We start from the raw sequence: 23755 nt of genomic DNA on the forward strand, positions 1-23755 counted from the left end.
GATTTGATGAAGCATTCGTGGTTAAAGGTAAATATGTAATATATGCTTCATTCAGGAAGTTCTGAATTGTTAAAAAGTCAAATATTAGTAGTGATGGAGTCATCTGTTGTTTCTTCATTCCTCCTGCACAATTTCATTAGTAGATAAGGCTATTTTGTGCTCTTGATATAGTAAAATTACTCACTCTTTCCAAATGCCAGAGATAGGGATTTAAAAATAATTAACATGAAAAACTGAAAATAATGAATCTTTGCTTTGTTTCAACTACAAAGACAATCATTTAATAGTTTATATAAAGATTTCTTTACTTCTTGTATGGTCGATGCCTGTACACATCAGAATGTTGGCTCACCAGATAGGCGAGGTTTGCTGAATTTATATGTCATTGCTTATCCATCTGAAATACAAGCCACCATGTCAGTTTACTTATTGAAGCTGGAAAAGAATCCATTATAGAAAATAATTTTAGAGCATTACTTGAGTAGTATTTGTCTCTCCTTAATACAATTTTTATACTTACACAATTTCATTTATTTTTTTATGTTGCTTTTGGTCATTTAAAATGCTGATGACATTTTAGCTGATTCAATGGGGTAGAAACCCCATTGCTACCATCTGACATATTTCAGTTTGTGACATAAAATCTGGACATTAAAATCTTTTCTGGTGCTACCTCAAAGGCCCAGATTCTTTCACTTACATACACTTAAGAAGGTCCTATAGCACTATGGACACTCTATGTTAAATCCTGCTTTCCCTTTATGTACAGTTCATTTTATTTTCTTGCAGCAAAGTCTCACTGGAATGGTTTCACACAGTTATATTCCAGAAATGAACATAAACTGCTATTCCACCTGTTTGTGCCTCTCCAATGTGGAGAGGGTCATTTGAATTTGGGATGACTTGTTTTGCCAGGTTCAATTAAGTGTCAGCATATTGGAGAAAGAGCCCAAATAGATTTAGGCGACCAGCTTCTTACTGCATCATTCAAGTACAGAAAATAGTCAACACTATCAATGCCAGCAGAGGGATACACATTTCTGCTTTTATTTTTAGTGTCTTTGCTACTGAAATGTCTTGGGTTAAGGCTGCACATTTCACACAATGGCTCATTTTCACACCTTCAGCAAACAGAAAAGCATATCTGAAATAATGTAGTCAGTCTAGGATAATTTCTTGGTGAGAATCTCTTGTCTTTGCCCCAGTCATCTGTTTTCACACAAAAATTGAAGTTTCATCATTTCATAATACTAGAATCAATAAATGTTAACAGACTTTGACTTGTTCTGGTAACACAGCAGCTGACGGATGCTTTTCTGAAGACAATAAAAAGTATTTACTTAAGCAGGTGATGATATATATGGCATTTCTTAAACTTGTGCTTCTCCAGAACAGTGTTTCTGAAGCACATTGGTTTGCAGATGTTTATTGTGGCCCTTGAGAGATTGATAATAAATGTTTTAATAGATCACTCTCATTTCAAGTTCTCTAGATCTAACAACAGACCCTTATTCTTCCTTCCTTCATCTCTTTTTTGTAGTTATTTATTTTTCTTGCCCCAGAAAAATAAATAAATCTAGTTTTTGTCTTAGTAGAAGTATCACACCAATGTGACAATAATTTTGTTAATTATTTATAAACATATACCAAAATAGGTCTTTGTAGCCATTGTCAAAATGTTCTATCCTAATAGGAATATAAGAGAGATAAAAATCTATAAAATCCATGCCCAATAATGTCATGCCCTGATGAAAATATGTTCAGAATAGTAAAATAACGGCAATGTGCTTTCTGGAATTGAATTTGTCTTTAATGATGTAGGATACAGGGATCCTTGGTTGTCTAATTTGTAATGCTAAGCCATGAGCGATGTTGACATTAAAATTCGAAATAGCTCTGTTATCAATGACAACTTATAGCAGCATCACTGATATGGATATTTAGCTGATTATTAAAACATTTATTTTGCCAGAGGGTAGGATTTTCATTCCTAATGTTTGATTTTAGTAATAGCAGTAATCTTACAGTTCTCCCTTTGGGGATACTAAAATTCTTCCAAGTGAAAGAGAATCAATCATAGATTTCACACAAACTGGGAACATTTTAACCACTGTGGAGAGAAGCACTACTTGACACTGAAATTTCTCATCTCTGCACTCTACTTCAGCTGACTTGTGTGTGTTTGTTTCGTTTTTACTTTTTTACTTTTTTACTCATGTTAATGTTAGTAAACATTATGGTTATTTTCTTGTTTTAGGGGCAGCTCTTATCCTAGCATCCTAGCCAGTAGGGAATTTACTCTCTGAATGCTAAATGCTAAAGAAAAGAATGATGAACTATGCCCACATCCATTTCCTTTAAAGTGAAATTACTATCTTTACCTTGCAGAAGGGGATGTAAACAAATTAATTGCTTGCTGCAATTGTCAAAATATCAAAACACACACAGTCTCATAATAATGCATGTACTAGCTTTGTTAACTGACTCTTACAGAGGATAGAGCATTCACGCACTCATCTCTTCAACATTCATTATACATTTATAGTGCATGCAAATGATTATTTTGGGCACTTAACTGAGTTGAATAATAATCTTCTAATAAATGAGGCTTCCACTTTTTGGTTCATGTCAAGAGGCCATATGTAGATAAATATCCTATATATATCATGTATAGATGAATACGCTTTTTCTTTAACCAAATAATACATATTCTATGGAACAATATTATAAATAAGTAGTCTCTCACAAACAGACTATAAAATTCTTCCAGATCTAATTCCATAATAAGCAACAGTGGTATGCAAATTAATGTATAGAATACAGATGTCCAATTTAAATTAGATAAAAATTACAGTTTGAATGGGGGTGTCTGTGCTATGGCTAAAAATAAGAGGTAGAAGAAAGCTGTCATGCTTAAGAACATGGTACCGAACTTCTACCTGGGATGAAACTAAGGTCTCTATTTATTGGCTGTGACCTTGGAAATGACAATACTTCTGGGCCTCCATTTATTAATATGTATAATGAAGATTATTAAAATAACTAACTCCCTAGGTTTGTGTAAAATTTCAAGGAGATCATGCACATAAATCCCTTAGTATCTTGCCTGGACTAGAGAGTAAACCCTCAGTAAATATTAGCTATTGTTGTTATTACAGGTTCACACGTGAAAATTTATTGGCTTGGAAACTTCAAAACTGTTTTTTAGTTTAATTAATTATTAATACACAAACATGCAATTGTGTCATATTAAAAGAATCAGAAAACATAACAATCATGGAAGCAGTGCCAAATAGATATGTGTCACCAAATGGCAAGCAGCCAGTTAAATTAGACCTAAAATTTTTTTTAATGACATGATGTTGTAGTTTTTGATTTCAACATAAGTAACTAACAATGAGGATTTATTTCTTTGCTTTCCATGTATGATAATTATATCTCCATTATAAAGTATTCTAAATAGAATGGTTAAAGATAAGTTATTCCAGGAGATATTCTATCTTGAAATGGCATTTTAATTAAATTTATTTAGACTTATTAGGAGTTATTACAGTATGTAGTCTACATGAAAAACTGTGATTGAAAAGTAGGAGGTGAGAATGTGTTTCCAACAATTGGAAGATGAACTACACCAATGAAATTATATAGATTCTTTAAGTTTCAATTCAAATATTATCTTCATCCTGATATTTTCTCTATCTTTTTAAGTTCTCTTAAGAATTTTCTATTCCTTCATCTCCACTATCTTAACATATTGTACATTCTCCCTTCTTCAATACATATAGCTTTTAATTATATATCTCTCTTCCTGGCCTCAAGAGCAGACATCAGTCAAGTCTTAATGGGATTGCAGCTCCAGTTATTGATTATTTGTATGTATTTTAAATGTGTGGTTTGTATTTTTTATTTTTATTTTATTTTTTATTGATACATAATAGCTATGTACATTGGCTACATGTGATATTTTGATATATGCATACAATGTATAATGATCAAATTGAGGTAACTGGGATCTACATCACCTCAAACATTTATCATTTCTTCTTCTATTATTTCAAGGCTACAGTAAGCAAAACAGCATGGTACTGGTACAAAAACAGACACATAGAACAAGAGAACGGAATAGAGAACCCAGAAATCAGGCCACACATCTACAATGATTTGATCCTTAACAAAGTCAACAAAAATAAGCAATGGAGGAATGAGTCTTGAGTCTCTATTAATTAAACGACTTTGAGATAACTGGCTGTCTATATGCAGAATAATTAAACTGGATCCCTACCAATCACCATAAACAAAAATTAACACAAGATGGGTTAAAGTCTTAAAAGTAAGACCTAAAACTATAAAAATCCTTGAAGAGAACCTACTAAATATCCTTCTAGATGCTGACTGGCTTTGGAAAGGAATTTATGACTAAGTCCTCAAAAGTAATTGCAACAAAAACAAAAATTAACAAGGGGATCCAATGAAACTAAAGAGCTTCTGTACAGCAAAAGAAACTATCAACAGAGTAAACATCATCCTACAGAATGGAAGAAAATATTTCCAAACCATGCATTCGACAAAGCCATAATATCCACAATCTCCAATGGGCTTAAACAATTCAACAAGAAAAGAACAACCCCGTTAAAAAGTGGACAAAGGACATGAACAGAGATTTCTCAAAAGACAGACAAGCGACCAACAAATGTAAAAAGCTATGAATTTTGAATACAATGTAGAATTATTAAGTTAAGCTAATTAACATACCCATCCATCAAATATTTAACACTTTTGTGATGAGAACATTAGAAACATACTTTCTTTGTGATATTGAAATGTAGGGTATTAAGTTATTAGCTATATTCAGCATGCTGTATAATTTATCTCCAAAAAAATTATACTTATTTCTCCTGAGACTTTGTAGCCTTTGACTATGATGGATATTTTTTCATTGAAGATTTAATGAGAAATTGATATGCACTAGTATTAGTAGAATGATGATAAAATTCAGCTTAATTTCTTCTTTATTAAAAATATAATGTGAAGTCTTAAGAGATTTTAAAGTTTCAAATTCAAAAAAGTATTCTGATATATTAAGAAATCTTGTAAGCTGGGCTACTTACCATATTCATGGGGTTTATTTATCCAGTATTATAACAGGAAGCTAAATGGTTGTAAATGTGCTATAGGAATGTCTGTTCAGATGTGGTTATTTCTATGACAGATAAATATGCTTTTGCTACTTGATAGGGCAATGGTAAAAGTATAATAAATATGCACATTGGGATTTCCAAAGTTATATTTTTCTCCACAGCAGATTTAGTAGGCATGCAAATAAAGTTTTATCCGTGCTTTGTGGAATGTTAAAATTGATTCAGAGTGCCTGCTCTTACTGCTAATATAAGCCAGAGACTTAGTCATACACCAAGCCATTGGTAGTTCCCAAACTTGCCTGCCATTAGCTGGAATACTTCAATAAAAATAAATGTGAAACATATGAATGTCCCTGTCTCATCCCCAGAGATTATGACTTACTTGATTTGGGGTGGAGAAATATTATTTCATTGGTCTGTGGGGGTAGGGAGTGGAGCTCAGTTTTGAAATTTTTTAAAATTCCCAAAGAGATGTTAATGTGCAAAACAGTTTAGGAACTTCTGCATTAATCAGTTATTATTGTTTTAAAATGTTTGCCCTCATCTTCAGCAAGAACAATTTCCCAGTCATTAGTAAAACTGCTAATTCTGTAATGAAACAAAACTAACTCTCCATTCCTGTCTGTAAATAGAATTACCAAGCCAATTCCAGAAAGCTTTACAGTAAGGTTAATGTTGTTTAAATGTGCTAAATTAAAGATTCCTTAATGGGAACTTTATATTTGTGATCATATAAACATTGATTCAGTATTATGTCCAATTAAAAAAATTTAGCAAATTTTGTAGAAAATGAAATCTTACCCAAATTCTGTAGAACTATTTATTTTTGATCTGGCTATCTAATAATGGAAAACTATATACAGCGGTATCTTAAGAAAGGTAATCTTTAATTACATACATATTTCATTTATTTATTCAGTCATTTACCTATTCGTTTCTTCATGTATTAGTTTGTTTTTTATTGTAGAATTATTTTCTTTTTAATTTTTTTCTTTTTCATTCTTATGGGCACATAGTGGGTGTATATAATTATAGGGAACATAAAATATTTTATACAGACATACAATGTGTAATAATCACCCGAGGGTAGCAGGGGACACTTCACCTCAAGCAGTCATGATCCTTTTGTGTTACAAATATTCTAATTGTACTCCCTGAGTAATTCTAAAATGTAGCAAAATTGTTGTTGTAATCACCCTGTTATGCTATCAAATAGTAAATCTTATTCATTATATATAACTGTATTTCTGTACCCATTAACCATTCCTATTGCCCCCACCTCACTACTCTTCCCAGCCTCTTGTAATCACCATTCTACTCTCTGTCTCCGTGAGTCTCCATGAGGTCAATTGTTTAACTTTTAGCTCTCACAGATGAGTGAGAACATGCAAAGTTTGTCTTTCTGTGCCTGGCTTATTTCACTTAACACAATCTCCTCCACTTATATTCATATTGTTGCATATGACAGAGTCTCACTCATTTTTCTTTGTTGCTAAAAAGTATAACCATTGTGTATAGGTACCACATGTTTTTCTTTTCTTTTATATTTTTCTTTTTTTTGAGCTAGAGTCTCACTCTGTCGCTGAGGCTGGAGCAGGCTGGAGTGCAGTGGCACAACTTCAACTCAATGCTAACTACGCCTCTGGGTTCAAAAGATTCTCCTGCCTCAGCCTCCCAAGTAGCTGGGATTACAGGTGAGCACCACCATACCTGGCTAATTTTTGTAATTTTAGTAGAGACAGGGTTTCACCATGTTGGCCAGTCTTGAACTCCTGTCCTCAAAGGATCCACCCAAGTTGGCCTCCCAAAGTGCTGGGATTACAGGCATGAGCCACTACCCCGGCCCACATATTCTTTATTCATTTTTTTGCTGAAGGACACTTAGGTTGCCCTCAAATCTTGGCTATTGTGAACAGTGGTATAGTAAATATGAGAGGGCAGATATTTCTTCAATATTATGTTTTTCTTTCTTTTGGGTATATACCTAGCAGTAGAATTGTCAGATCATGTGGTAGTTATAGTTTTCATTTTTTTAGGAATCTCTGTATGTTTCTCTAATTTACGTTCCCAACAACAGAGCAAAAGGATTCCCTTTCCTCCACATCCTTGTCAGTATTCATTATTGTTTTTCTTTTGGATAAAAGCTATGTTAATTGGGGTGAGATGATATCTCATTATAGCTTTGATTTGCATTTCTCTGATGATCTGTGATGTAGAGCACCTTTTCATATTCCTGTTTGCCATTTGTGTGTCTTCTTTTGAGAAATGTCTATTCAGATCTTTTGCCTGATTTTTAATTGTATTATTCAATTTATTTCCTATAGAGTTGATGAGCTCCTTATTAATTCCTTGTCAGATGGGTAGTTTGCAAATATTTTCCACCATTCTGTGAGTTGGCTCTTCACTTGGTAGATTGTTTCCTTTGCTGTGCAGAAGTTTTTAGCTTGATGTGATCTCATTCGTTCATTTTTGCTTTGGTTGCCTCTGCTTTTGGGATACTGCCCAAGAAATCTTTATCCAGACCAATGTACTGGAAGGTTTCCCCTACGTGTTCTCTTAGGAGTTTCATATTTTCATGTCTTAGCTATGAGTCTTTAATCCATTTTGATTTGATTTTTGAATATGGTGAGAGACATGGATTTAGTTTCATTCTTCTGCAGATGGATATTCAGTTTTCCCCACACCATTAATTGAGAGATTGTCTTTTCTCCAATGTATGTTCTTGGCACCTTTGTCAAAAATGATTTTACTGTAGATGTGTGGATTTACTTCTGGGTTTTCTATTCTGTTAAACTGGTCTATGTGTCTGCTTTTATACTGGTATTATGTTGTTTTGGCTATTATAACTGTAGTATAATTTGAAGTCAGGTAATGTGATCCCTCTTGTTTTGTTATTTTTGCTCAGGAAGGCTTTGGCTCTTCAGGGTCTTTTGTGGTTCCACATAAATTTTAGGATTGTTATTTCTATTTTTGTGAAGAACATCATCAGTATTTTGATAGGAACTGCATTGAATCTATAGATTGCTTTGGGTCCTATGGACACTTCAATATTCATTCTTACAATCTATGAACAAGAAATATCTTTTTATTAGTTTTTCTTTATTTATTTTCTTGCATTAATGTGTTACAGTTTTCATTGTAGAGATCTTTCACTTATTTAATTATGTTTATTCCCAGGTATTTTATTTTACTCATAGCTATTGTAAATGGGATTACTTTCTTGGTGTCTTTTCTAGATTGTTTGCTGTTGGCACATAGAAATGCTACTAACTTTTGAATGTTGATTTTGTATCCTGCAATTGTATTCAATTTGTTTATCAGTTCTAATAGTTTTCTTGGTTGAGTCTTTAGATTTTTCCATCTATAAGATTATACTATCTGGAAATAAGGATAATATGACTTCTTCCTTTATAATCTGAATGCATTTCATTTCTTTCTCTTGTTTAATTGCTTTAGTTAGAACTTCCAGTACTATGTTGAATAAAAGTAGTAAAAGTGGGCATCCTTGTCTTTTTCCAGATCTTAGAGTTTTTTCCCATTCAGTGTCATACTGGCTATGGGTCTGTCACATATGGCTCTTAACTGTGTTGATTTATGTTCCTTTTATACCCAAATTTTTGAGGGTTTTCATCATGAAGGAATGTTGAATCTTATCAAATGCTTTTTCAGTATCAGTTGAAATGATCACATCGTTTTTATCCTTTATTCTGTTGATGTGATGTTTCACGTTGATTGATTTACAAACGCTGAACCATCTTTGCATCCCTGAGATGAATCCCTCCTGGTCATGATGAACAATGTTGATAATGTATTACTGAATTAAGTTTGTTATTATTTTGTTGAGAATTTTTGGATCAATGTTAATCAGAGATACAGGCCTGTAGTTTTCCTTTTTCTGTTGTGTGTTTATCTGGTTTTGGCATCAGGGCAGTACTAGCTTTGTATGATGATTTTGGAAGAATTCTCTCCTTTTTCTTTGGAACATTTTGGATACGATTGGTTTTAGCTCTCTTTAAATGTGTGTCAGAATTCATCAGTGAAACCATCAAGTCCTGGGCTTTTCTTCGCTGGCAGACTTTTTATTATGGTTTCATCTTGTTACTTGTTATTGTTATTATCTTTGGGTCCTATGGACACTTCAATATTCATTCTTACAATCTATGAACAAGAAATATCTTTTTATTAGTTTTTCTTTATTTATTTTCTTGCATTAATGTGTTACAGTTTTCATTGTAGAGATCTTTCATTTATTTAATTATGTTTGTTCCCAGGTATTTTATTTTACTCATAGCTATTGTAAATGGGATTACTTTCTTGGTGTCTTTTCTAGATTGTTTGCTGTTGGCACATAGAAATGCTACTAACTTTTGAATGTTGATTTTGTATCCTGCAATTGTATTCAATTTGTTTATCAGTTCTAATAGTTTTCTTGGTTGAGTCTTTAGATTTTTCCATCTATAAGATTATACTATCTGGAAATAAGGATAATATGACTTCTTCCTTTATAATCTGAATGCATTTCATTTCTTTCTCTTGTTTAATTGCTTTAGTTAGAACTTCCAGTACTATGTTGAATAAAAGTAGTAAAAGTGGGCATCCTTGTCTTTTTCCAGATCTTAGAGTTTTTTCCCATTCAGTGTCATACTGGCTATGGGTCTGTCACATATGGCTCTTAACTGTGTTGATTTATGTTCCTTTTATACCCAAATTTTTGAGGGTTTTCATCATGAAGGAATGTTGAATCTTATCAAATGCTTTTTCAGTATCAGTTGAAATGATCACATCGTTTTTATCCTTTATTCTGTTGATGTGATGTTTCACGTTGATTGATTTACAAACGCTGAACCATCTTTGCATCCCTGAGATGAATCCCTCTTGGTCATGATGAACAATGTTGATAATGTATTACTGAATTCAGTTTGTTATTATTTTGTTGAGAATTTTTGGATCAATGTTAATCAGAGATACAGGCCTGTAGTTTTCCTTTTTCTGTTGTGTGTTTATCTGGTTTTGGCATCAGGGCAGTACTAGCTTTGTATGATGATTTTGGAAGAATTCTCTCCTTTTTCTTTGGAACATTTTGGATAGCATTGGTTTTAGCTCAATTTAAATGTGTGTCAGAATTCATCAGTGAAACCATCAAGTCCTGGGCTTTTCTTCGCTGGCAGACTTTTTATTATGGTTTCATCTTGTTACTTGTTATTGTTATTATTTCTTCATGATTCAATATTGGTAGGTTGCAGGTGTCTAGGAATGTATCCATTTCTTCTAGGTTTTCCAGTTCATTGGCATAGAGTTGCTCACAGTAGTCTCTAATGATCCTTTGAGTTTCTGTAGTGCCAGTTATAATGTCTACTTTTTCATCTCTGCTTTTATTTATTTGAATCTACTTCCTTTTTTCTTAGTTTTGCTAAAGGTTTGTTGACTTTGTTTATCTTTTCAAAACACTATCATTTGACTTTCTGTATTTTTAGTAGTTTATTTACTTCTGCTATGATCTTTATTATTTTTTCTTCTACTAATTTGGATTTGGTTTGCTCTTGCTTTTCTAGTTCCTTAAGATACATTGTTAGGTCGTTAATTTGAAGTTTTCTACTTTTTGGATGTAGTCACTTATTGCGATAAACTCTCCTCTTACCTGTTTTTGTTGTACTTTATAGGTTTTGGAACCTTTTATTTCCGTTTTCACTTGTTTCAATAAAGTTTTAAAACTTCCTTCTTAATTTCTTCATTGACCCACTGGTCATTCAGTAGCAAATTCTTTAATTTCCACGTGTTTGTATAGTTTCCAAAATTCTTTTTATTACTGATTTCTAGTTTTATTCCATTGTTATCTGACAAGGTACTTGAAAAAAATTTTTCATTTTTTTTGAATTTTTTAAGACTTGTTTTGTAATCTAACATACGGTCTATCTCTGAGAGTGATCCATGTGCTGAGGGGCATATGTTAGTTTATTATATTCTTAAATCTTTGATCAGTAGCTAATGTGGGGCAGGCCCTATTTAAAATTCTATGTGGGAATAAAGGATAAAAACACTATTTAAAAAAAAAAACTAGAGAATTCTTATTATCCTTTGACATAGTTACAGTATATAATCCAAGAGAAGTAACAAGAGATGAGCAGAAAATGTATATATAATGTTAAGAAGCACACAAATTACAGTAGAATTTTTATAAAAAGAAAATTTCTAATTTATACTAAATCTATAATTGAGGATATAGTGGAGTGGTTAGCACATTTGTTAATATTCCATATTCAACTATGTGGAATAGTTTATATTCAAGTATTCAAGTATGTGGAAAAATTCTTGCAATCTGGGAATAACAACAACTTTCAGTTCAGACTAAATATTATATATCAGGCTCTGTGGCAAATTATTCACATATAATTTCATACTAATAGTCACAGCAACCTTATTATGTAGGTTGTACTAGCTTCCTTTTATATGTTAGAAAATTGAGGAAAAGAGAAAATCAGTACGTTACTCAATGTCATACACCTATTAAAACAGCTGAGCTCAGTTTGGAAGGCCCTAAGTATATACTTGTAACTATTATTCCATATTTTTAAATAAAGAATAGGATAATATATAATTGTAGGGATAGTGGAATCAACATTTAATGTTAAAGAATAAATAATTTATTATGAGGATACACAGTAATTTCTATTGTCATTTTTTCCTCTTTCTTTTTATATTTTATATAATGAATATGGGTTAAATTTATAATAAGAAAATCAAAATAAAAATAAATGTGTAGAGTACCTGTGCTAGCAGGAGTTTTCCATCAATATGAGGAGCAATGACTACCCCCATCTTTTTGGGTCTTGCTCAGCCTGGGGTCTGCCATCAGGAAGGGCATGTTCTCTACTCTCTTCCTTAGGCCTCTTCTCCATTGATCAGCAGTTGATGTGTTCCTAGCCATGTTCAACACCTCAAGAGAAAGGAAAAATAAGAGGATAAGTCAGGTCCTATGCAGCTGCCTGGTTTCACACTCTTGGTCCTTGAATATACCTAAAGTAGCTTTCCTGGATGGCCATACTAGGTGGGACAAGTTAACTTACTCTATTAGTAAAATGTTCCTGTGGGCCTTCTCTGAAAAACTTTCTTCAGGTGGGCAGAAAGCACCTCTGATTTGGGCGCCTCTCAGAGCTCCTTCTGTAGCCATTGGGCATCAAGATACTTTCAAGCCTTTCTTCTGAGGTCTTCCCTCATCCTCTCCAACAGGACCCTATAGGATAGAACATACCCCACGTGGATTTCTCTCTCTCAGTCACATCTGGTCAACAGGAAACATTCACCCATTCCTTGTCCTGACAGACAAGGATAAAGGCAAGCAGGATAATTTGAATGGTAAGGAGAAGGTGTAACTAAGAAGAAAAAAATAATAACTCTCCCTCATGTAGGGAGACATACCCTTCCACTTTTTTTTTTTTTCCCAGAACACTTTCTTTCAAAAATATGTACTTGCATATTCTTTCCCTGTGGCTTTGAGATATATATAAATCTTTTTAAAAGTAAACCTAATTCCAGCTTTATAACCCAGGAATCTCACTCTTTAGGACCTGTGAGGCACCCGTTTAAAATGGAATCAAGGAAGCTAGAGCCCTATCTCCCAGTGGCGGGACAGAAGCCTACTACAACTTGGTGCACCACCTAGCATGACATTGCAAAACTGTCTTCTGTCACACATATGAGAATTTTTTTTTTTAAAGCCTATTAGCTACCACAGCTGGTCAGCCTAATTACCAAGTGAGTTTGCTATGCTGTCAAGTCCTCTTACTTGAAGACTTGTTATTCCTTTTCTTTCAAATGCATATGTAATGAATCCTTCTGCTTGTCTATGTAAAAAGGTAAGATTTCTTTCTGTCTCTGCAACCTCCTTTGAGATTTACTGGATTTACTGTTTTCAGTGGATTGCCTATAATATGCTTTGTATTCTGGTTTAATGTATATTTTACAACAAAACTATTTTATTTGTCTCCTATCATTTTAGAGAAGTTTTCTGGGTTGGGATTTTTATTATTTATTTATTTATTGAGATGAAGTCTTGCTCTGTCACCCAGGCTGGAATGCAGTGGTGAGATCTCGGCTCACTGTAACCTCCAACTCCTGGGTTTCAGCATTTATCCTGCCTCAACCTCCCGAGTAGCTGGGATTACAGGTGCCTGGCACCATTCCCAGCTAATTTTTGTGTTTTTAGTAGAGACAAGGTTTCACCATGTTGGCCAGGCTGGTCTTGAACTTCTGACCTCTAATGATCCTCCTGCCTCAGCCTCCCAAGGTGCTGGGATTAAAGGTGTGAGCCACCACGCCTGGCTGAGATGTTGTTTTTAATCACACTTCCTCAACACAATGCAGCAGCCCTCACTCTCTGGCTCTGCCACCAAAACAACTCACTTTTCCTTTGCCTCTAGGAGTATTCTGTCTATTGACCTCAATTATGAGTTAGGCACCTAAAGAGAATTTTCCATAGACTACCACCTCCTTCCCTTTCCTCAAAGAAGGACTGAGAACTGTGTTTAGGGTAACAACTTTCTCTAAAGAAATTTACTCATCAGTCCCTTCATTTCACTGTCTTTGACCTCTTTTTACAACTGTCATCTGACTTATGGATCTACCAAGAAATAGGAATAAATTTCTTGGAAGCTTTCTAATTCTGCACACAGAAGTGAGAAGTTCATAGACATTTTGATGTTCTTAAACTTATATTGTGGAAAACATTTTCAGAAGTGGAGAAAGAAGCATTCTATTTAAACATTCTGCCCCAATTACAATAAGTGGAACAGTAAAATATACATTATTCTTTGGAAATTAAGGATAAACTATTTTTTTGTTTATGAATTTTAAGCCATGTTCTTTTCACTCGTAACCATATTCTCATTAAACGATTTCCCCCTGAATATACAAAAATGTTGGATTGTGGATTTTTTATACTCATCATTACCTGTGTATCTGTGAGGTAAATTCATTGTAAAAAACATACTAAATTTGACTTCCAATAGCCAAGATATGTTAATTATAATTTTTAGTGTAACAATGTGTGTGATTTACTTCAAAATATGTCAGCTATTGACAGTGTGTTATCAGATAAAAATTGTTTAAATTACCATTTAAGGAATTGTCCTAATCCAGAATTCATAGTCCAGGGTAGGCAGCTACATTTTCATCTGAAATACAAGCTTCAGGTATCCTTAACGTGATTAACAATAGAGGCTTTGCTATTTAGCATGACTATAATTGGTTTTCATTTGTAAAATAATGGCTTATTAGTGAATGATTGTTAGAAAGGGGTGTTCACTAGTGAAATTAATAATACTGGAAATATATTTTCTGGAAAAAAAAGATCTTTAGAGACACCATTCTGACATGCATTAATAGACATAAGACTCTAGCCAGTCTTGTACATGTTCTATACACTGAAGCATTGCTCTCCAGACTTGATTCCAAACAAACCAGTTCAGAGGAGTCCTGGTGCCCCGTATACGCAACATGAATAATGCAACATTTGTCTTAGGTAACCTTCTATCAGAGTACCCCTCCAAAAAACAGAAAGCAAGGGTTTTTGGAGAGATTGTTTGTAGTCTAGTTTCAGGTTATCAAAAAATATGCATCTATTTGCCTATCTCATGCTGTTAGAGATCAAACGAAAATAACCTAATAGTTTTGCATCACCAAACTCTTAATATTTTAGACCAGTTCAAAACAACCAGCTGAAGATGGGGCACTAGGGACCATGAGGAGGAGGGTTCCTGAAATGTTCACAAAGGAGATGATATTTGAGTTGCATACTGAAAACTGAGCAGGCATTTCCCAAGTTGACAGGAAAGTGAAAGGGGAAACATTTCAGCAAGGGACAATTATATAGATTGTCCCAAGATGTGAAAGAGTGTGGATTATTTATTCAACTAAAGTATGACTGAAACTTTGAGGTGTTAGGCTGTAGATACAGGAAAAGTAAGATTATGAGGGGATCTATATAATCTACAGAAGTGTCCTTGAAGCTTTTTCTTAAACATAAGTCATAGTAAAATATTTTATATTACTCAAATATAAACACATAAAAATTAAAATCTCACAAAAATATTACATCTTACTAGGTAATGGGTACCCAGGTCTTTTATATTCTATTGCTTTTGGTCTATTCCATTTTCTTTCATTTCATAAAAATGTTGTTTTTGAGTAAGTAAATTGAGTTTTTGACACATCATTCAGTCACTCCTACAGTATAAAAAGTTTTCTCTGGAGACAACCCTGTAGAAAGTTGAGAGCTAGTGAAAGGTTTTAAGCAAGTGTTTGTGATGTTTGCAAAGAACATTGTTCTGGTAATACAGAAAATGGATTAGACACATAGAATTTAGGTGGAGGAAAAAAGTAGGGAATAATTACACTAGTCCAGACAAGAAATTATGAGTGCATGATCTAGACATTAGCTGTGTGGATTGGGACAGGAAAAATCTGAGAGATAAATGGGTAAAATTAGGAGAACTTTCTCACTGAATCTAAGTTATTGTTTGGTGGTAAGGGTGGAGGTGGGATTACATGAGAGATTTGAGACTACGTTATGGACAAATGAATTAAATAACAAGTGTGTGTGTGTGATTAGGGAGTAGTCCATAAAATACAGAGTAAAATGCAAAATATAGAGGAGAATTTCAATTCAGTTTTCTTTATTTTCTATTAAGAGAAGTTTACCTTATTCTGTTGTTCTCAATTCAGTTTGGGATTTTCCATGATTCTCTAATTTTCTTATAGAGCATATTTTAGGAAGTATACTGGCTATTTGTACCTTAGCAGTTGTTTGGTTTAATGGATGCCAAACCTAACATTGCCTAAGACAGAATCCCTTTGGGAGAAGAATTCAAAGACATGCTTCAGAAACTCCCCAAAGGGTCATTATAGCAATCCTGTGACTGGAACTTTGTTATCACTACTCTTTTTTACATGTATAAAAACTGAGTGCCTGGGATTTAGTGATTTCTGAAATTCACTCTATTTGGAGGCTTAGCTGGAATTAAAATCTGTTGTTTATCACTTTCCCCCATTAAAGTGTTTTTCTTAAAACCCACATGCATTATTATTCACTAAGGACCTTGACTTATACTTTTAAGATGATCTTTCTATTTCACCTTAACATTTTCCTGTACCTTCACATTTTCAGTCTTCCTTCAAGTCTGTCAGTTAGGTGTGCTCTTCTTTATTGCTAAGACTTTTCTCCAGCTGTTTTCATGGTTCCCACCACCATTTTTTTCTTCCAAGATCAATGTGCTCTTTCATTTGCTTTCTAGGATCAATATTTTTCAGATGCTCCACAGGCTCTTTAAGGATACTTTCTTTGGATTGTTATATTACCCCCATTTCTTTGTTGTTTAGAAACCACTTTTCTACTTTTAGTTGGCAAGGGTGGAAAACAAAATGATCTTTAGCTCTGGATAAAATACGTATAAAACGAATCTGACCAGCTTAATTTATATATTTTAAAAGCTCATTCTTCCCAGCAAATTAAACAGCAGTAAAGATACAATTAACAACAATCAAAAATACTAAGGGACAATACTAAAATACTAATACTAAATACTTAAACAGCAGTAAAGATACAATTAACAACAATCTAAAATACTAAGTGCAATCTAAACACTAATACTGGCTCTGTCTGTCATGTACTACCAAATTTATTCACTGAAGCTTATGTTTGCTAGAATTCCAGGTTGTGTGTGTGAGAGGGAGAGGCAGAAAAGGAGACAAGAGTTATTTCACTCTATTTGCAATTTCTACTTATTGAAGTGGTAGATTAAATAAATATTAAATAGAATAAGGGTAGAAGTTGTGAATATTTTTGTGATGTCAATGTAATTCACTGTGGTGTCTAGTGAATTTAATTTATGAACAAATATCAATAAAACTTTCTGTCCTGTCTATCTTAATTTGGAATATTTAGACGGTGGTGATGATCTGGAAGATAATAGTAAAGTATGAGAATTGAAAAGAAAAAGCTGGGAGCAGTGGCTCACGCCTATAATCCAAGAACTTTGGGAGGCCCAGGCAGGAGGATCACTTGAGGTCTGAAGTTGGAGGCCAGCCTGGCCAACATGGTGAAACCCCGTCTCTATTAAAAATACAAATTAGCCAGGCCTGGTGGCAAGTGCCTATAATCCCAGCTACTACAGAGGCTGAGGCAAGAGAATCTTTTGAACCCCGGAGGCAGAGGTTGCAGTCAGTGAGATCATGCCACTCCACTCCAGCCTGGATGACACAGCAAGACTCTGTCTCAATAAGAAAAGAAGAAAAAGAAAAAAGGCACAGAGAGAGAGATTTGAAAAATTAAAAAGTGGAACCTATTCAGTTTTGACATCTTAGTTTGGGGAAATCAACTGTGCTGAAGGCCATTTATAAAACTACTTGAACTTCTCATTCAAACATTTCTGTCATTATTTTTTTTACCTATAGGGATAACCTCATAACCTCAGAAGACAGGTTCTTTCCTAAGTAAAATTAAAATTTATTAGATAGAGTGGAAGTAATCTACTTTAATTCTATCCCCTGTTAGTATAGTATATTTGTTAGATTATAAGTTATATTCTATAACCCTACATCCTGATATGTTGGAAAATTTCAAATTTCTTCATATGTATGCATTGATAAGAACAACATTCTGAAAGAAACAGATATTGGTTGAATCCTGGCTCTGTTATTTACTGCCAAATTTATTTTAAAATTAATTAAAATGTACATGGTTATTCTTTGATTTATGGGTTATTCATGCAAAATAATTAGAATGGCGCTAGTCACACATTAATGAGGATGGTACTAGTCACACATTAGATGCCAAATAAATAGTGGTATTTCTAAGTGACTATTTTCCCAAACTTGTAGTACATTCCTTTAAGTGTCAAAATGTTAACAATTTAAAAATATTTTATAGAGAATATATCTACAAAGACCTCATGTTTCACTACCATATTTAACTGTGTAACAGAATGGAAATGTTATTTTTAAGTAGTTTCCAAAGATGCAGCATTTCTTAGAGCTGTCTTAGAGAGACTGTGAGTTAAGAAACAGATGAGCGTTTGCATGAGTAGACATGCTTCAACCCAGAAAAGTTATTATGACTGTTTATATATATCAGAGTTCTTTCTAAAATTTTCTTAGAATATTGGCTTCTATGGCTTTAAAATGTACAAAGCCAAGTGTAGTGGTGCATGCCTGTAGTCCCAGCTTATTCAGGATGCTGAGGCAGGAGAATCACTTGAGCACACGAGTTTGAGACCAGCCCACACAACATTTCAAAGAGAAATGCACAAAAATTCAAATAAATATTAATATATCCATTTCCCAAGACTCTTTTTGGAAATGTAACACATACAGAAAAAACTGAAAGAATAATATAATTAATACCCATATATCATCACCTAGGTCAATCAATGATTGATAAAGAAAGAGAGATACTTTTTCTTTTTCTGGATCATTATGACAACTTATTCCTAAATATTTCAGTATATATACCTTATTTAATGATCAACTTTATACTGTTTTCATAGAATTTACTTAAAAGTTTTTCTTCATTTTCTGTGATTTAGAATGTAACATTGGATCTACTTAATCTTTGAAGCTTTGGCAGCATTTTCCTGTGAAACTATTTCGGTATGCTGAGGTTTTTTGTTATTGTTGGTATTTCTTGTTTTCTCATTTTTTGTAAGATAATTATTTGATAGCTTTTCTGTTTTCCAGATTTATATTTTCCATGTTTCTCTAAGAAACTGATGGAAGCTTTAATCAAATATGATCAATCAAAAGGTCTTTATTCTAACACCACTTGGATTCAGATTTGCTGATCTCTTTTGGGAGGTCCCAAGTGACTCATTCACCATCTCTGATTACCGTGGACTGTGGCCTTTATTTTCAGTCTTTTATTATTTACTCTTTATTCTTTTTGTAGATGTTTGTTTTCACCAATTTAAAGTTCTCCTTAATTTAAGTACTCATCATTGCTATTACCAGGGAGAGCGGCTTCTTCCCATAAGTGATAAAAATGTTTATTAGAGTAATGTCTGTGCAATCCCACAATTCTTTGACTCTCTAAAATAATGAGTGTTCTTTTCCTGGCTGTGCTATCTGTGATTGCAGTCTCTGCTGGATGCCATAAATCAAGGACTGCTTTCAATTCTTGTTGATGGAAAACTTACTTTTGGGTCAGTGTCTTAGCTGAAAATTGTTTATATCCATTTCATGGCAGCATGGCAATCCCTCTCTCCTTTTATAGCTATTAAAACTCAAGACAAAACAAAACAAAAACTTATTGTTCAACTCTACTAAGCCTATTTTAAAGTATTTGACTAATTTATTAAAAACCATTACCATTTTTTTCTTTCAGAGGCTTCCCCATATTCGCTTCAATTAAATCTTGTTACTGTTGTGTCTATATTGTTACATTCTCTGAAGTGTTCAACCCAATTCACAGTTTGCATTTGTGTGGCCAAGGCTTCCACTCAATTTTCACAACTATCCTATATATAGAAAACTGAAGAGTGAACTTCAGAATATAACATACAAGATTGGCTAATGGCCAGATTCATCATTTTGAGAAATAATTTATGTTTATCAACAATTAATTCCATCAATTACCTAATTGTGTGATTTCAAACGTTTTTAGTTATTTACATAAGCTAAAGTCTTGATAGTAGAAGAAAATGTCAGAGAAGTGTTTAGAAATGGTTTTATACTTAGGCAATTACAGAATTTCCCCTAAAGGTAGTGCTAGTTTGCTCACTTCTTCCATGTTATGTATTTTGCTCAAAGCATCTAAGACCAATTTGTTATGACAGTACTATCATCTTCAACATATTATAGGATGAAGAAAGACTTTAGGGCCAATTTTATCCTTACTATATAATAGTTTCTCCTCCTCCATCCCAAATCCTAAATCCCGTACACAAATTAGAGTGCTCTAGTGCTACCACCTACCACTTACTACAGTTACCATCTCAATAGTGAATAGTGCTGACAGACAAAAAGCTACTTCCAGACTGTTGTTTCTTCTTTCTTCTCTCTCTCTGTCTCTCTTTACTGCTCAATACAGAATTTCATGGTGATGCTCTGTTTGCTGGACGTGTTAAGGAGCAATGTGCAAACAATGTACATAAGAGAAAATGTTGTCTCTCTTTGGTCCTTTCTTCCTGGTCAAGTGCTAGATAACAAACATAAATAGTGAAAAAATACACACAAATTTTAGTCATTTTATATTCTCATTGACAAATGGACAACATGAAGTCATTCCTTGAAAGAGTAAGATCGTTATCTATGAATTAGGTGGATTTTTTGGTGCCTTCCTTATCTTATTTAATGATCAACTTTATATTGTTTTCATAGAATTTACTTAAAAGTTTTTTTCATTTTCTGTGATTTAGAATGTATCATTGGATCTACTTAATCTTTGAAGCATTGGTAGCATTTTCCTGTGAAATTATTTTGGTGTGCTGAGGTTTTTTTTGTTATTGTTGGTATTTCTTGTTTTCTCATTTTTTTTTGTAAGATAATTATTTGATAGCTTTTAAGATCCCTCAGTGTCACTTAAATTATTGCTGGAAGTCTGTGGCTTATCAATAACCGGTTTGTTTTTATTTCTATGAGAAAGTATGGCAAATAATGAATTAAGAGACAGAGCACTTGGACTTTAAGTGCTTCTGGCATCCAGGCTGTTGTCCTGAAATTATTGTGCACTTTGGAAATGATTTCTTCTTGTACATAATCTGTTCTTTCTAAATTAAGAGTCAGAAAACTACCAACCTTGGGCCAAATCTAGCCTTCTGCCTGTTGTTATAAATAAAGTTTTATTTGAACACAGTAATGCCCATCTGTTTAGGTACTTCTGGCTGCTTTCCTGCTACAATGGCAAGGCTGAAAAATTGTAACAGACAACACACATAACCTGCAAAGCCGAAAATATTTACTTTCTATGCTTCTATAGGAAAAGTTTGCCAACCCTTGCACTAAATGGTTGTACTTTGTTTCACTTGTAAAGCAGCTTCTCTTGCTCTGTTTCTATTCTCTGTTCTTTAATGATTTAAATACTGCTTGTAGAAAAACCATTACCAAATGAGGGATAGAATAAGAAAGGCTTTCTACACTGCTACTCACTGTTACATATGAAAATGAATAACAGATTCAATTATCTTCCTCTATGTCCTCAACTTCAAGAGGGCATTAGTAATAGATTCGTGATAGATGGATACATTATTGATACAGATATGAGCTATATATGTAGATGACTTATCCATATGGATTCCCAATGTGATTTATAATTTTTTTCAATCAACTTTACAAACAAAATCTCATTTCCTAGATCCTGTCAGATTCTTGTTTCTTTAGTAACTCACTCAAATGTAGCAAGTTAGCTCTTAGCCCATTTTTATCTGTTTTATCACCAAACCAACCTCATATTTATTCTGTAATATCCTACATAATTGGGCTATTAACTGTCCATGGTAGACTGATCACATGTGGCAATTTTGTCCTCCACCAAGGAACCCAAATTATATATTTTACGGAAATACAATTGTTTAAATCAGGAAAGAAACACAGAACAGGAAAAGATTAACAGTGAAGGGGAAATATGAAGCATATTGGAAAGATTGAGTGCTAGTTTAAGTGTGACTTAGCAGACAGAAAAAGCTACAATCTGCTAAGTAAATAGGAGGCTAATTTGCCATTAAGAGATCCAAAGTGGAAAGCCATTAGGGAAACAACTGCAGAAATCTTAATAAAATCTTTAGTTTATTTGTTTTGATAAATATATTATGTTATGAGACAGGTTAGCATGAAGAGAAGAAATTGGGTGAACTGTTTTTGTAATTTTTGTATAAGCCTAAAATTATTTCAAGATAAGTTGTTTTAAAAAGACACTTTAATCTCATTAAACAGTTCGGCTCCTAGTAGGGAAACACATGGATAGAAATGCAAAGAAAAAAACATCAATAGTAATGAATATCATGCCACAAAACTCTGATAATGGTTTCCCCAAGGTACCATGGAAACCCAAGGTAATTATTGATAACCCAAACCATACTATGGGAAATGGAAGCAGCTAGATATCAGGCATGCCTTCTTGGAAAAAGTGTTTCCACACTTTGTTGTAAAAAATGAGTCAGATATACCAAGGGTCTACAGTCTGAATTTGTTCCCTAAAAATCCCATTGCACCAGCCTTGGGAGATGGGGCCTTTGAGGAAGTGTTTACGTCATCAGTGATTTGACCTCATGAATGCTACAGGGCATTAGAAATGTGATTAAGAGTGGAAGGTTTTAAATATTATTAACTGAGTAAAACTCAGGATAATTTAGTACCATTTGGATTTCAGGCTGTTGAAATAGGAAAATCTAGAATGAACCTGGGTGATTGCTTAGAAAACCAGTTGCCAAAAAGTACCAGTCACCAAGATTTAGGAAAAAAGGGATAAGCAGGTTTGCTTGCAGGGAATGACTGCAGAGAATCATTTCCATTTTTACCTGTTATTTTCAACTGAACACAAAATTATTTTAAGAGGCTGTTAAAACTCAGCAGAGTCACCCTACATTAGCTATAAATTTAGAAATCATTTTCCACTTGAAAATATAGAATTAAATATATTTACATAGGGAATATTTAAAGTAAAGAGAACAAACAAAAATGAAACTCTGGGCAAACTGACATTTGAGTAAAGTGAAGGAAGATAACCCTGAAAAGGAAATTAAAAGAAATCTAACACAAAAAATAGGAGGAGAAACAAAGCAAAAGTTAGTAGTTTCCCAGGAGGTAAAAGAAAAAGGTTTCAAGAAAAAAAGAGAGCCCAAAACTCGCAGATATTTTGGGTATCAAATGATAAAATGATTAAAAATATTTGGGGTTTGTAACTAGCAACTCATTGATAAACTTAAGAAAGCTATTTTAGAAGTCAGAATGAGGTATATTGAATTGGATAAAGAAATATGGAAGAGTTGACCCTATTAACTTTTATATGCAAATGACAAAAATACCATTAAAGGGTTTTTTATGATTGTATAAATTGTAAGCACATGTATGTAATGAATACAAAGTGCAAGTAGAGAGGCTGGAGAAAGGAGAAAAAGAGAGAATTCATGGTAGAAAAGTTCCCTGAGGATCTTAAATGAAAATGAGTCCTCGCCCCAAGTGCAAGTTTTATTGTTGATCAGGAGACAAGGTTTCTTTAATATATAAAGAACAATAGAGAAGAGATAATCAAATTAGAGTAGAACACTTCCCTGAGCCAAATAAATACTTCAGACTAAAATGACTTAGCTTGTTGGGCACCTTTAATATGAGAGATAAATATCTATTCGAAACAACTTCAGCAATGTGTTTCAATTGAAAAATAAATACAATTTTAGGCCCTGAAAAAGATAAAAGAGGTATAATATTTGCTTCTACTGTATCTGCAATACAGGAAACAAGAAAGGCTAAAAAACATGTACAGTTTGTGAGATGAAAATAACTGTGATCTCATTCATGATTTGGCTCTCTGCTTGTCTATCGTTGGTGTATAGGAATGCTTGTGATTTTTTGTATATTGATCTTGTATCCTGAGACTTTGCTGAAGTTGCTTATCAGCCTCAGCAGATTTTGGG

At 33.4% G+C, this 23755-nt stretch overlaps 1 long non-coding RNA gene across 1 annotated transcript in view; it reads right to left on the minus strand.

Moving 5' to 3' along the window:
• The window catches only part of LOC103883198, a 30552-nt gene extending 7248 nt beyond the window's left edge, over positions 1-23304 (minus strand). Inside the window, exons 1-3 of the long non-coding RNA XR_002521160.2 lie at positions 19322-23304; positions 12203-12369; positions 11904-12072 (exon numbers count right to left, since the gene is read on the minus strand). This is a non-coding gene — a long non-coding RNA (uncharacterized LOC103883198). The remainder of the gene's footprint in view (positions 1-11903; positions 12073-12202; positions 12370-19321) is intronic.
• Between the last annotated feature and the right edge of the window lie 451 nt (positions 23305-23755).

Source organism: Papio anubis, chromosome 4 (assembly GCF_008728515.1).
Source record: "Papio anubis isolate 15944 chromosome 4, Panubis1.0, whole genome shotgun sequence".
NCBI lineage: Eukaryota > Metazoa > Chordata > Mammalia > Primates > Cercopithecidae > Papio > Papio anubis.